The sequence below is a fragment of the Rosa chinensis genome, chromosome 6 (genome assembly GCF_002994745.2).
Source record: "Rosa chinensis cultivar Old Blush chromosome 6, RchiOBHm-V2, whole genome shotgun sequence".
NCBI classification, from domain to species: domain Eukaryota; kingdom Viridiplantae; phylum Streptophyta; class Magnoliopsida; order Rosales; family Rosaceae; genus Rosa; species Rosa chinensis.
This window is the reverse complement of record NC_037093.1, coordinates 46159865-46173430: the sequence shown is the minus strand read 5'-3', so window position 1 is coordinate 46173430 and position 13566 is coordinate 46159865.

The following is a 13566-nucleotide window of genomic DNA, read 5'->3' as shown; positions in this document are numbered from 1 at the left end:
TTCTGTTGTAACTCTATCCCTATATAAAGGGACTATGAAATGAAATGAGTAGACTATTCCAATTGTTATTTTACTTCAACACGTTATCAGCACGCTCAGAGCAAATAGCCAAGAAAAAAAAACCCTAAAAGAAATAACTTTTCTTTTCTGCCGCCATCCAAAAATAAATAAATAAATAAATAAAAAATAACCGGCCTCCTCCCCTCTGCAGTCCAGACCGGCCCGGCCTCCATCTCCCTTGCAGCAGATCTGCACCTATTCTGCTCATCCCAGCGCGCATCAGCCCGGCTTCACCTAGGCTACAGACTTGCGCAACAGAAGCAACCAATCACAACATCGCTGTCCTGCCCAGCCCAGGCCCCGTGCGCACGCCCCAACCCCCCCCCCCCCCCCCCCCCCCCCGGGGCGCGCATCACCTACCCCTGCAGCGCATCCGCGATCTGCAGCCTAGCACCAGCCCGCCCACCATCGGCTGCAGACCCGCGCCCAGCAGCCTATCCCAGCACCGATCCGGCGATCCTTGCAGCACCAGACCCAGTCGCTTCCCCGCACAGATCCCTGCTCCGCACAGCTGCCCAGCGACTGCCCCGTCTCTGCGCGCATATTTTTCCTCCCTGCCCACACACAGCAGCCCACCTTCAAGGTGTTACTGACGTCAGCCCACCAGTTCCCGGCGTCAGCCCATCAACCGGTCGATTTCCCATTTCTCACCAGTTCCCGTCACCACTCGCCCCAATCGATCTACCCAACCCATCAGCAAACCAGAAGGAAGGAACGCAGGAGGAGGAAGAAGAGAAGAAAAAAAGGTAACTCGGGCCGAAGTAAGGACCCGGCCCAAAGCAAAGGGATCCGGCCCAGAAAAAAAAAAACAAAAGCCCCAAAGAACAGAAGGCCCAGAGAGAGAAAAAAAAACAAAAAACAAAAACAGAAAGAAAAAGAAACTCGGCCCAGACCGAAAAAAAAAAAAAAAAAAAAAAAAAAAAAAAAAAAAAAAAAAGAAACAGGCCCTGCGGCCCAGAAAAGGAAGCAGGCTAATAACAAAAAAAAAAAAAAACAAAGCCCACTGCTGAAAAGGGAGAGGAAGCGGCCTAGTTTCATAAGCCCAAAAACATCGTTACGCACGTCTGCATCAACACGCGCATGCGCTAGGATTGTTTTATTTTCTCGAAAATCAAGTATGTTTTCTTTATTTTATTTTATGATTTTAACAAAGCATGCTTTATACTTTATTGTTTATGCTTTTATTTTATTTTGTTATTAAGCATGTTTAATTAGATAATTTTTGTTTTAAGCATGCCTTATAATTTATGTTTTATATCATTATATTTAAGCATGATTTCTAATTATGTTTAAGCATGCTTTATATTTTATTGCTTATGTTTTTATTATTCAATTGTGAGCATGTTTTGTGAATTTTATTTACTCTTATATAATTATTCCTAAGCATGCCTTTATATTATGCTATTGTTTACATTTTATTTTACGCATGATATATTATTGCTATTATTATGTGCAGTATATAATTTGTTGTATATTTGTGAAATTTGAGCATGCCATGTAGTTTATTTTTATATGCTATATTTAAATGTGCTATGATTATTTTTAATGCAATATATCAATACCGTTTGGCCATGATAATGAAAATTCATGCGCATTATACACACACTTACTATGATAAAGTATTTTCACATAGCATCGAAAAAAAATGTGACCATTATGAATCTTGGTCTTGAAATCTAATTCATACGTTTGGAAAATAATTCACGTGGATGTCTTTACGACTGCGTAATTTATATCTTCTCTCTTGTTTTATGTAGATGGCTGATCCAACTCGACCTGAGTTTGACATCTTGGACTCAGAAGGACTTGAGTACCATCGTTGGGTTTCCGATATGGAAACTGTCTTTGTGGCAAAAGACTACACTACCACCATTACTAATCCCAAAGATGATGAACTATCTAATAAGGTGAAAGCAGATGCCTTAATTTTTCTGAGGCGACATATTGATCCTAGCCTACGCTAGGAGTACCTTCAGTTGAAGACACCCAAAACACTGTGGGATGCCCTTAAGGGACGTTTTGGGAACATTCATGACACCTTGCTCCCAGAACTGACCGTTCAGCGGAATAAAATCCGCTTGCTTGACTACAAAAGGGTCAATGACTTCAACAAGGACATGTTGCGCCTAAAAGCACGTCTAAATTTCTATGGAAAGGAACTCACAGAAGATGATATGATCCAGAAGACTCTTTCCACTTTTCCTACTTCAGCAATTATACTAGTGAACCAGTATAGGCTGGAGTATGATAACAAAAGAATCACAACCTTCAACAAGCTGATCAACCTACTGCAAGTGGCTGAGAGGCATAATGAGGTTCTTCTGAACAACAATGCCAGGCCTGTTGGGACAAAGAAAATTCCTGAAGCTAATTATGGCAAAGTGAAAGGTGGATAGAACCCCAATGCAAAGGGGGTTGGACGTGCTGATTCCTACCCACGTGACAATAATGCACCACGTGGCAAGGGACATGGGGGTCGTGATATGGGCCGTGGAGGCCCTCCCAATGTATAGCGCAGAGATGGTGGCGCTAGTGGTCATGGAAACAAGGTGCAAAGGGCACCTAAGAACCCTTCAGTCAAACATAATAGAGTTGGCAATGAACCATGCTATAGGTGTGGAGTCATTGGGCATTGGTACAAGAACTGCCAAGCAAGCAACAGAGTAGCAGCCAATTACAAGAGATATAGGAAGTCTAAAGAACAAGAGGCTCACTATATGGAAGAAGGAGGCCATGACCCAGACGTCAACCTCACAATTGCAGAATTTAATGGCAACAAGGAACTTGCTCAGTCAACCGATGCCCCAGATTTTGACTGATCTGCTTTATTTACTTTATTTTCCAAAAACAGTTGTGAAGGCATAATGCTTCATTCTTAATTAGACTATTACTTGGTCTTAAAGTTTATTTTAATAATGGTTTGATGAATTAGAACAAGACCTTGATTTGATTATCGTTGGCTTATTAATAAATTTCAAATTTGATTCTGAAGTACTGAATTTATTCAAATTTATTTTCTATACACATATTTACATGGTTCGAAATTGCAATATAAAGATGTAAAGCAATACATCTAGAGAAAAAATTATTATTAGAATGAAAAGATTATCATTCTACTAAAATAGCATTACTCTAAAGAATCTAAGATATATATTTAAAGTCAAAAACGCTCTGTATGCACCAAGAGCTAATCGAACCTTGTTAATGTTTCAAAGCAATTTGTGCCAACGGTTATCATGTAAAAACACACCGTGAGAATGGAACTGAATACCTTGATATTACATCTAATGACTGTGGAAGGAAACACATCTTAGATAAACTTTTGAGTCAATTTAGTGGACTGTACCTCACTACGATTCGGATCATTGAATCCTATACTGTCACCAACAATGAAATGTGGGACACTGACTCATACAGGCTTTTTGCATGACCGCCTATGGCACCGAGGTAGTGACATGATGATCCGTATTTTTCAAGAACTCACACGGACATCCCTTCTTTCGAGTGAAAAATGGGAGAAAAATCCGCCACACTGCAAGGTTTCGGTTCTAGTATTGCTCAAATGCAGTCATTGACTTCTGAAGTACTAGAAGCACTACCTCCCTCCCATTATGCCACATTGACTATTTCAAAGGCACATCACTCGTTTTGCAAAGCCTGCTCTTTAGCAAAAACAGGATCAAGACCTTCCTATGCTAAAGATACAAAACAAAACATTCCATTCTTACAAAGGATACAAAGAAATGTCTGTGGACCTATCCATCCAGAATGCGGACCATTCAAGTACTTTATGGTTCTGGTGGATGCTTCGACAATCTGGTCACATGTCGTTTTATTGTCCACAAGAAATGCTGCAACACTCCTAGCACAGATTATACGTTTAAGGGCTGACCACCCTGATCACCTTATCAAGTCTATAAGGGTTGATAACGCTAGAGTTTACATCAAAAGCATTTGATGATTCTTGCATGTCTATCGAGATTGATGTAGAGCATCTTATACCCCATGTGCATACACAAAATGGTCTCGCAGAAACCACCATCGAAAGGCTACGGATGGTGGCTAGGGCATTGGTTATGCGCCCCAACCTACCTATAGTTGCCTGGGGTTATGCAATATTGCACGCAGCTTTACTTATTCGTTTAAGACCCACAGCTAGCCAACCATTTTCTGCGTACCAGTTGGTAACTGGATATGAGCCTGACACCTCACACTTACGCATATTTGGTTGAGCAGTATATGTGCCTATTGCGCCCCCACAGCGCACCACAATGGGTCCTCAGAGACGATTAAGTATTTATGTTGGATACAAATCCCCAACAATTATCTGCTATTTGGAATCCTTGACAGGCGATCTCTCTACCGCTAGATTTGCGGATTGTCACTTTGATGAGACAGTTTTCCCGTCGTTAGGGGGAGATAGGAAAAAGGATTTTCCAAGGGAACGACAGGAATTGTAGTGGTTTGTCCCCACTCTGTCTCATTTTGATCCCCGCACTTCACAAAGTGAAAGTGAAGTGAAAAGAATAATCGATCTTCGGAACGTAGCAGATTCGATGCCTGATGCGTTTACTGATATCGTAAAAGTGACGAGATCATATATACCAGCTGCAAATGTGCCTGCAAGGTTAGAAGTCCCCAACAAGGGGCACGGTGCCGCAGATAGAGGCACTGCAACCGCACTTAGTGGAGGTGAGGTTGAGGTCGTGGCTCCCCAAGGAAGAGGGGGAGGCCACTTGGTTCGATTGACACTCACCCAAGGAAGAAGAGGGTGAGTAAGGCACAAACCAATCATCAATGTATAGAATCCCTCTCATGAGATTGTCTCTGATTATAGTTATGTCCATGAATCAATACTAGAGGACGCTCCGATGTTTGAAATGATTCCAGAGAACAAAGAAATCCCAAAGGATTACGAGAGTACGTATGAGTTGATAGAAAGATCTTCCATACACATTGATGATATATACTGTTGCTCAAGGAATCATAGAGCACGATGATATCGAACCACGCTCAGTTGAAAAATGTCAACAAAGAGCAGATTGGCCTAAATGGAAAGAATCAATCCAGGTAGAATTAGATTCTCTGACAAAGAGACAGGTATTTGGTCCGGTAGTGCTAACCCCACCAAGTGTAAAGCCTGTAGGACATAAATGAGTCTTTGTCAGAAAGCGTAATGAGAAGAATGAAGTCCTGAGGTGGCTCGCCTTGTGGCGCAAGGTTTCTCACAACGCCCTGGAACTGACTATAAGGAGACATACTCTCCCGTAATGGACGTTATAACGTTCCGCTACTTAGTTAGCTTAGTAATTTCCGAAGGACTGGAAATGCAGCTTATGGATGTGGTTACTGCATATCTCTATGGGGATCTAGATTCAGAGATATATATGAAAAGTGCCTAATGGCCTTACATTACCCAAGTCAAGTGACTCTAAACCACAGAGTGCGTTTGCAATTAAGTTGAAACGCTCACTTTACGGATTGAAACAATCCAGACGGATGTGGTATACCCGTCTAAGTGACTACTTGATTGGGAAGGGATATAAGAACGATGAATTATGCCCCTGCGTATTCATAAAGAAAACAAGTTCCGGATTTGCAAATTGTAGTAGAATATGTCATAATTGGTACTCTTGATGAAATAAGAGAAACCGCGAGCTACTTGAAATCCGAATTTGAGATGAAGGATCTTGGGAAAACTCAATTCTATCTAGGTCTTGAACTAGAACACCAAGTTTGTGGAATATTAATCCACCAGGCTGCATATGTCCAAAGGTCAGGCGATATAACATGGACAAAGCACATCCTGCTAGCACTCCCATGATCGGTCGAAGTTTGGATGCAAGGAAAGATCCATTTCGTCCAAAGGAAGATGACGAACAAGTGTTGAGAGTTGAAATTCCCTATCTAAGTGCAATAGGCGCATCATTGTACTTAGTCCAATTCACTCGACCAGACATTGCATTCTCAGTGAACTTATTAGCTAGATTTAGCTCAGCACCAACGCAGCGTCACTGGAATGGTATCAAGAACATTTTCGATACCTAAAAGGAACCATTGACTTGGGACTGTTCTTTCCCTACAGAGAGACAAGAGGGACCACAGATGGAACTGCAATCCCTAAAGGAAATGTTGATGGCGAAAACGTCACTCATTATACTAAAACGTCAAATGATGTTTTGAATTGTTTTGCTGATATTGGATACGTATCTGACCCACATATCGTTCCCAAACTGGTTATGTATTTACCAATGGGAACACGGCGATATCTTGGAGATCAACCAAGCAAACCTTTGTGGCTACCTCCTCGAACCACTCAGAGATCATTATTCTACATGAGGCGGTTTTTGAGTGTGTATGGTTAAGAACTATCATTGCACATATTCGAGGGACTAGTGGTTTGAGTTATACCACTGAAGAGCCTACTTGCATTTACGAACACAATGCAACTTGCATCGAACAGATGAAGCTAGGTTATATTAAGGGTGATAACACAAAACACATATCGCCAAAGTTGTCCTACAATCAGCAACAACAGACTCTCCTCAAGATTCAAATGAATCAAGTAAGGTCTGAGGAGAATGTGGCAGATTTGTTCACCAAATCATTGCCTAAGGACACATTTGAGAAACATGTGAAAAGCATAGGAATGCGAAGACTTTCCAAGCTCCCTAGATTAATGTAAGTATCAGGGGGAGGTGTAGACGTCAGGGGGAGTCTAACACACACATGTCATACTCAAATGTAAAAGGTGCGTTGTGCTCTTTTCCTTCGACCAAGGTGTATTTTTGTCCCACAGGGTTTTTATTGTTACTTGGCAAGGTTTTTAGTGAGGCAACAACTCATGCACCATTTCGTCTTTGACTTGGCACAAGGGGGAGTGTTAAAGGAAAAACATATTGTGTGCCTTCGTCAAAGCAACTGATGGAGAGGGAATCAAGGAATCAGTGATTACCATCAATCAACACAATTATAGATCAATCAGCATTCAATGTATTTAATGTAATTAATATTTCCTTTGTAACTCTATCCCTATATAAAGGGACTATGAAATGAAATGAGTAAACTATTCCAAATGTCATTTTACTTCAACAAAACCTTTTTTTTATCAAATAAAACACTTCTTTTAGAGATAATTATTCTAAAAACCATAATATTAAATTAGAACATTTACCAAGTCAATGTCAACTAAAAGATTTAATTTAAAATTTTATTTGTAAAATATTTTTTTTCCATTTTTTTTGTCTTTTCTTTTGAACTTGCATTGTACTTTTGTCTTATGCAACTTATTATAAATTAGACCAAAAGACAAATAAATAATAAAAAATAAAAATAAAACAAAAGGAACAAGTGACTCGAACCTATACTCCGTACCTAATTACCTTGTGTCTTAGGCTCTTAGCCAACCAAAAAAATAACTTAACTCTTTCATTAAAAAAAATAATAACTTAACAAAAAAAATAAAACTAAAACGCCAACCTTGCGGCTCGAACTTGTGTACAGCCACCAATACCATAACTATCATATGACTTCACCACCGTGCCAATCAGTATCAATGTTATAGAAAATTCATGTTCATATAAATATAGTCTATGACTCTATTGCCTACGGGTTTCGTACAACAACGGGAAAATCAAAATCTTCATCTTCCTGAGCCGAATAATTATCTTATCCTCATCTGCAAAAACCAAACTTGCATTCCCACCCACCGCTAAACTTCCGACCAGCAAAAGATAAATCCCGCATCAGTCTTCACCACTAGTCCACTACCTGAGAAGAAAAGAAAACCAGTCGGTGCATCACCATCACCATGGCCCGTCCGGCCTCGCCATTCAAACGCCAACGAGAAGAGAAGCCACCGTCGTCGCGGAGACGTCGCCGGACAAGCGAGACAGACAGAACTAAAAGAGTGAACTAGTCAAAATCGAAGGCCACTGACCAGATCGTCGATCTACGAAGATGAAGAACATCCAATTCGATTTTGCCTACTTCTAGAAATTATCTGGTTTAATGAAATTTACTCATCATACTCAGTTTTTACCTCATTGACTGATTTCTTTCATTCTCTCAAGATATGGACGTTGACTGTCAAACAGAGGTAATACTCAAGTAAGGGCTGGATCAAATGAATGACTCAGATTGCAACACGTGTTAATTATGCTGCTGGGTGTCGAGCTAGCTAGCTCATCTATCCAGAAATATTAAAAGCCTTGCATGATATGTAATGTAATATATTACACAATCATTTTTACATGCATCAATTCTTTCATAATGAAGACCGAGTTCTTTAACAATCTTCTTTGCCCCATAATTGGAAGTCGGCAGATTTTCACTCATGGGATATGCTTTTTTCAACAATTCCAGTAACATGTCAAATCCTTTGTTGGTCATGTGACCGACCGCTTTAATATGCATCAAGTTGACAACAAATGACAAGTTTGAGTAATTCTTACAACCTGGGTATAATGGGGTTTCTGCCTCTTCCAACAATTTGTAGAACTTTTCAGCATCTCCATTTGGATCTTGGTGGGAACCTTCCTCTATCATTCCTTTCATATCATCATATTGCTCCAAAATGGCAGCCTCATTGTCATCGTTAACACTGTCAGTGTCACCATCATCATTATTCTTACTCTCCCCATGTTTGTCCCATATAGTGTAATCCCGCTTAATACCCTTGTATAAAAGATGATTGTGCACTTCTGACCGGACAAATCTATGAAAATTACGACATTTGATGCATGGACAGTAAATTCTTCCATCACTGTGATTAGCATGCTTATATGCATAATCAAGAAAAATTTCAACTCCGTTATAATACTCTATATTTGACCGTTTTAACTGCATCCATGACTTGTCAACTGACATTTTATGTATTGTGAATGAACAAAAAATGTAAAAACAATAAACTCATACAATACAATTTCAAGTTTTGTAAATGTATAAGTGTATGACGCAAAAACAAGCAATAAGCAAGAGTCCAAATTTAATTACAAGTCTGCAACCAAGATTTAGAAATACGGCCCAAGGGTTCTAGCCTTAACATCAGTCTCCTTTCTCAATCTTTTGGTAACTCTTTTCAAACATGGCCAGGTAGTAAAGGAACGATTTTGGCGGGGCTCAAGGCTCACTTGGATGCACTTCTCGTATCCAATCAGCCTAGACACCATGTCCTACTAAGGTGCGCCTACTTGAGAGAGAAAGAAGGGGGAAGCCAACGTTAAAGAAAGAGTCATTCACCTTTTCTGTTATGGTTTCAAACTCGCAATCAAACTCCTAACTCTCATAAATCACCATCATTCACAAATTACAAAACCAATTTATCATAACATAAAATTTGTTTTACTTTTTATTTTTATATTCGGGATTCTTATTTATTTATTTTTTTGGATGTAGTCCTAAAATGTGCATGTGTTAGAGCTATGAGTTGTTAATGCACTAGTTTCAGTATGATAATATTTTCAACTTTTTTTCTATTTTAGTCAATACAAAAAGAGTTTAATATTTGTTTTGGTAGTCTATTTGGCATTCAACCTAGTAGTTGAATTTTTTTTTTCTGGGGAAAATTTGACATTAGTTTAAATTAAGGTTTTTTTTTTCTTCCCTAAATCTCACGTTTAGGTTTTCACAATTAGAAAAATAAAAAATAAAAAATCTAAATAACAAATCTAAATGAATAGAAGAATTTCTAGATGTTTTTAACTCAGATTATTTGTATAATTTTAATCTAAAATAAATTAGATTTCCCACAGTTCCCAGTTTCATTACTATTTATTTTTATATATCTTCTTCTAAATTCGATTAAGGAAACAAGGAAGAGGGAGGAGATCAATTGGAGATGATACAAACGTTTCCAGATTTCTTAATTTGCCTTTTCAGATTTCTTCTATTTATTTATTATTTAGCTTTTTTATTTTTTATTTTCTAATTGTGAAAAGAGGATAAAATTGGTAGCTTATGACAAAAATATTGAATGTAGGTGTGGAAAGGAATTGGTAGGGTGGCAATAGTCTCACCCTAAAGTTAATGATAATAATTTACACAAAAAAAAAAGGATTAATGATTTCAAACAAAGGAATAAAAGAAAAGCCATAAGGACAAATAGTATACCTTTCTTGGCGTGTGGAATTGAAGCCAGCACTCTATGATATTACAAACCTAATTCACCTAAGCTTGTTATTCTGCCACGTTAGCCAAATAGAAAGAAAAAAAATTAGTTCTGTGATTAATTACTTAATTCAAACTAAGGGACAAAAGAAAAGTTAAAAGGAACAAAGAGTCGACTTGCCCTTTTTCGATAGCAACCTCCTCAATTCTATACGCAGTTTGAGAAAGTTTGAAATACCCAATAGAATTGAAACTAAAATCACAAAGCAAAATAGGATTTGAGGCCAATTTGAGTGAGATAAGTAGAAACAAATAACTAGCTACTTGTAGTCAAAGAATCGGATTAACATGCAATCTGAAAGAGTGAGGGGATATCTTTGTGTCATGTGAGGGGTGGCTCAGAAATTTGATACTTCAAAATCCCAATACTGCAACCTTTATATATGCTTTTGATTAGGATGTAAACAAATTCAAATCCAAATTCAACGTTTATAATTCTTCAAATAATCTAAAGTATCCCAATAAGATTGGGATGCTCATAAAGAATAGGTAAAACAAAACAAAAAAGTGGCTGTTGGTAGTTTTCAAATTTTCCTAAATACTAGGTAAAATCCCTTGCAGGCTAACGTCCTTCTAGAAAATCCAAATGTGGTTTTCCCAATTTTTCTTTTCGTTGAATAACACTGCTCACTTTGTGGCAAGTTATGCTGATAGGAGTTGCTTTGTGTCATATAAAGAAATAAATAAATATTTATTTATTCTGAATCTAAAATATATGGATATATTATCATTGATAGTTCATATAAGTTGACTAAAATTTAGCATCTACAATGGTCAAGTCAAAAGCAAAACAAAAATAGCAAACGGTATATATTGTTACGGAGATAGAAAGAGTCAGAGTCAAGGTAAATAATCAATTAAGGTCTGTCAAATTGAGCATGAGAGAAAATATAGAGCATTGTTACAACCGCACCTAACTTGTATATATAGGGCTTCTGTCTTTTATACAGATATCGACAAATTGTAAAACTTTCTCAGACTTATTAATACTAGTTGCTTTTCATCTTCATTTGCTTCTCTGTTTGCTGCAATCTTTCTGATAATTTTGTCAATGTCTGCTAGGCGTCCAAGTAAGAGTCGACGTTATCATGGACCAGCTCGTATTCGCTCTACATTTCCTCCAGATGGTGATTATTTTTATAACTCCAAAATAGATGCTGATGTAAAAGTGCATCCAGTTAACCCATCACTTGGACTGGAGTATATCAATGGTGTTCAACCTGTTGCACCTCCATTACCGGCTATAAAGGTGGAACCTCAATATTCAGGTGTTACTTGTCCGGGAGGCCGAGTTTTACCAGCTTGGTGTTATCCCGGAAAAGACCCTCGTTACCCTATTGATCTCACCGCTGATGATTCTGAAGTAAAGTCTTGTCCAAAATCAACCATTGTTATTGATGACTCATCTGATTTATCTGACGAAAATTAAGAAAGTTGTTGCTATTTTATAATAAGGGCATATTCTATTTAATTTCTTGTCATATCGTAATAATTCTTTGTAAAACTGGGTAGTTTTTGTATACCTACATTTGCTTCCATGCTAATGATGCCTAAATATTTTTTTTTATTTGCTTTTTATATTATGTTAACGTCTTGATGAGTTTTATAATTTATTAAGGAATTCATTTGAAATACTGGGCGTATGCTATATCATTAACTAATCTCACTATTTTCAACGGTGAGTGTTTTCGTCGGAAATATTACATATATTTTCCGACGACAAAAAAGTCTCGTCGGAAAATGATCTATTATTTTCCGACGATATTCAGTGTGGTCGGAAAAGTAATTAGCGGGAAAACTTCCCGCTAAATAATAATTATTTCTAACCAAAATCTATACTTTTTTTGAGAGATTGGTGGTCGTCGGAAATAATGTCCATCAAAAAACTGTATTTCCGACGGACAATTTTTTTTTGTCGGAAAAAATGATATTTCCAACCAAAAGTAGGATCCGTCGTAAAGACGTGGTCAGAAAAGACCACTTCTCTTGTAGTGTCCATATTTTTAAAATCATACACTACATCACTACTAGCTAATTGGTCGTCGCCAGCTTAATCCATGGCTCTCTGCTCGATCTGCTGAAGCTTTATGATCGAGCTAGCTAACGATGATAACGATCATCTATTAAGATGTCGCATATTAAACATGTACTGATCAGTCCATAGATCAATTAATCAAGTATTTGGCTCAGTGGTTCACCTTCTTAAGCTCCTTCAAAAGTTCAAATCAAAGCTGGTGTTTAAAGAACACAACCATAAACATTTTCTGCATATTTAATGCCACAATCAATTCACGAATGTCTAATATTGTACGTAGTCTGGTGTGTATATATTATTATAATGGTATAGGTCCACTACATTCCGTGCATTCAGGTTTTTTTTTTTGTTTTGATGACATAAGTGCATCCTGTGATTCATTTGTACAATTAAGCTTGATGATAATTTTCGAACTCGTATCTTTTCCGCAGCCAGACCCAAATACGTAATAGCGTATTGTCTTTGAAATACATTACAAGTACATGCAACATACATATATAGTATTTCTCCAGAGGCCTCAAGAGCCTTATTATTTGACATTGTAAATTATGGGTGCCCTAAAGACTTCTATATTTAATTAGTCTTTTAGTAAAATAAAAAATAAAAAATAAAAAAATAAAAAAAATAAAAAACAGATGGAACCCACCATTTGGCATGAAATGGGAAGCCAAATTTGGCCTTCAAAATGTTAGTAGGCCAATTTTTTATTTATTTATTTATTTTTTTTTAAGTCCGTGTAATGGGTTATGGAGGGAGAGAGAGAAGTAGGCCACAAATGGGAAAATGGCTGGAAGACGGTCTGAGGAGCCAAGCGGTTAGCAATTTAGCATGCAGGATACAAATGAATGGGACACGAAGGAAATAGGACAAAGATGGGTCTGCTATTATTGCCAAACATTCATGGCGGTGATGTCATCCGATCGTTGAGCATGCCAATAATGATCTGAAAATTAACGAAATAAGAGAGGAACAGAAGCTGACATGGTTGCTGGCGCGTGACCGAGAGATGTAAATGAGAATAAATTGGAGAAACTAATTATGAGGAGAACAATAATGTATAGAGCTACGGACAGCCAAGTTATGGCAACGTCTAATCTGGCGTTCGTCGACTGCGTCTTCATTATATTTATGACGAATATTAATGATAGATACAAGTTGATGCAGACACCACATCCATGCCACGTGGAAACTATCTGGAATTTTCGACCAAAGTTTTTTACAAATTCATGTATAAGGTTTTTAATATCTCACGTGAGATTTATATGTTCAAACTGTGTGAGGAGGTTTTATTAAACCATATACGT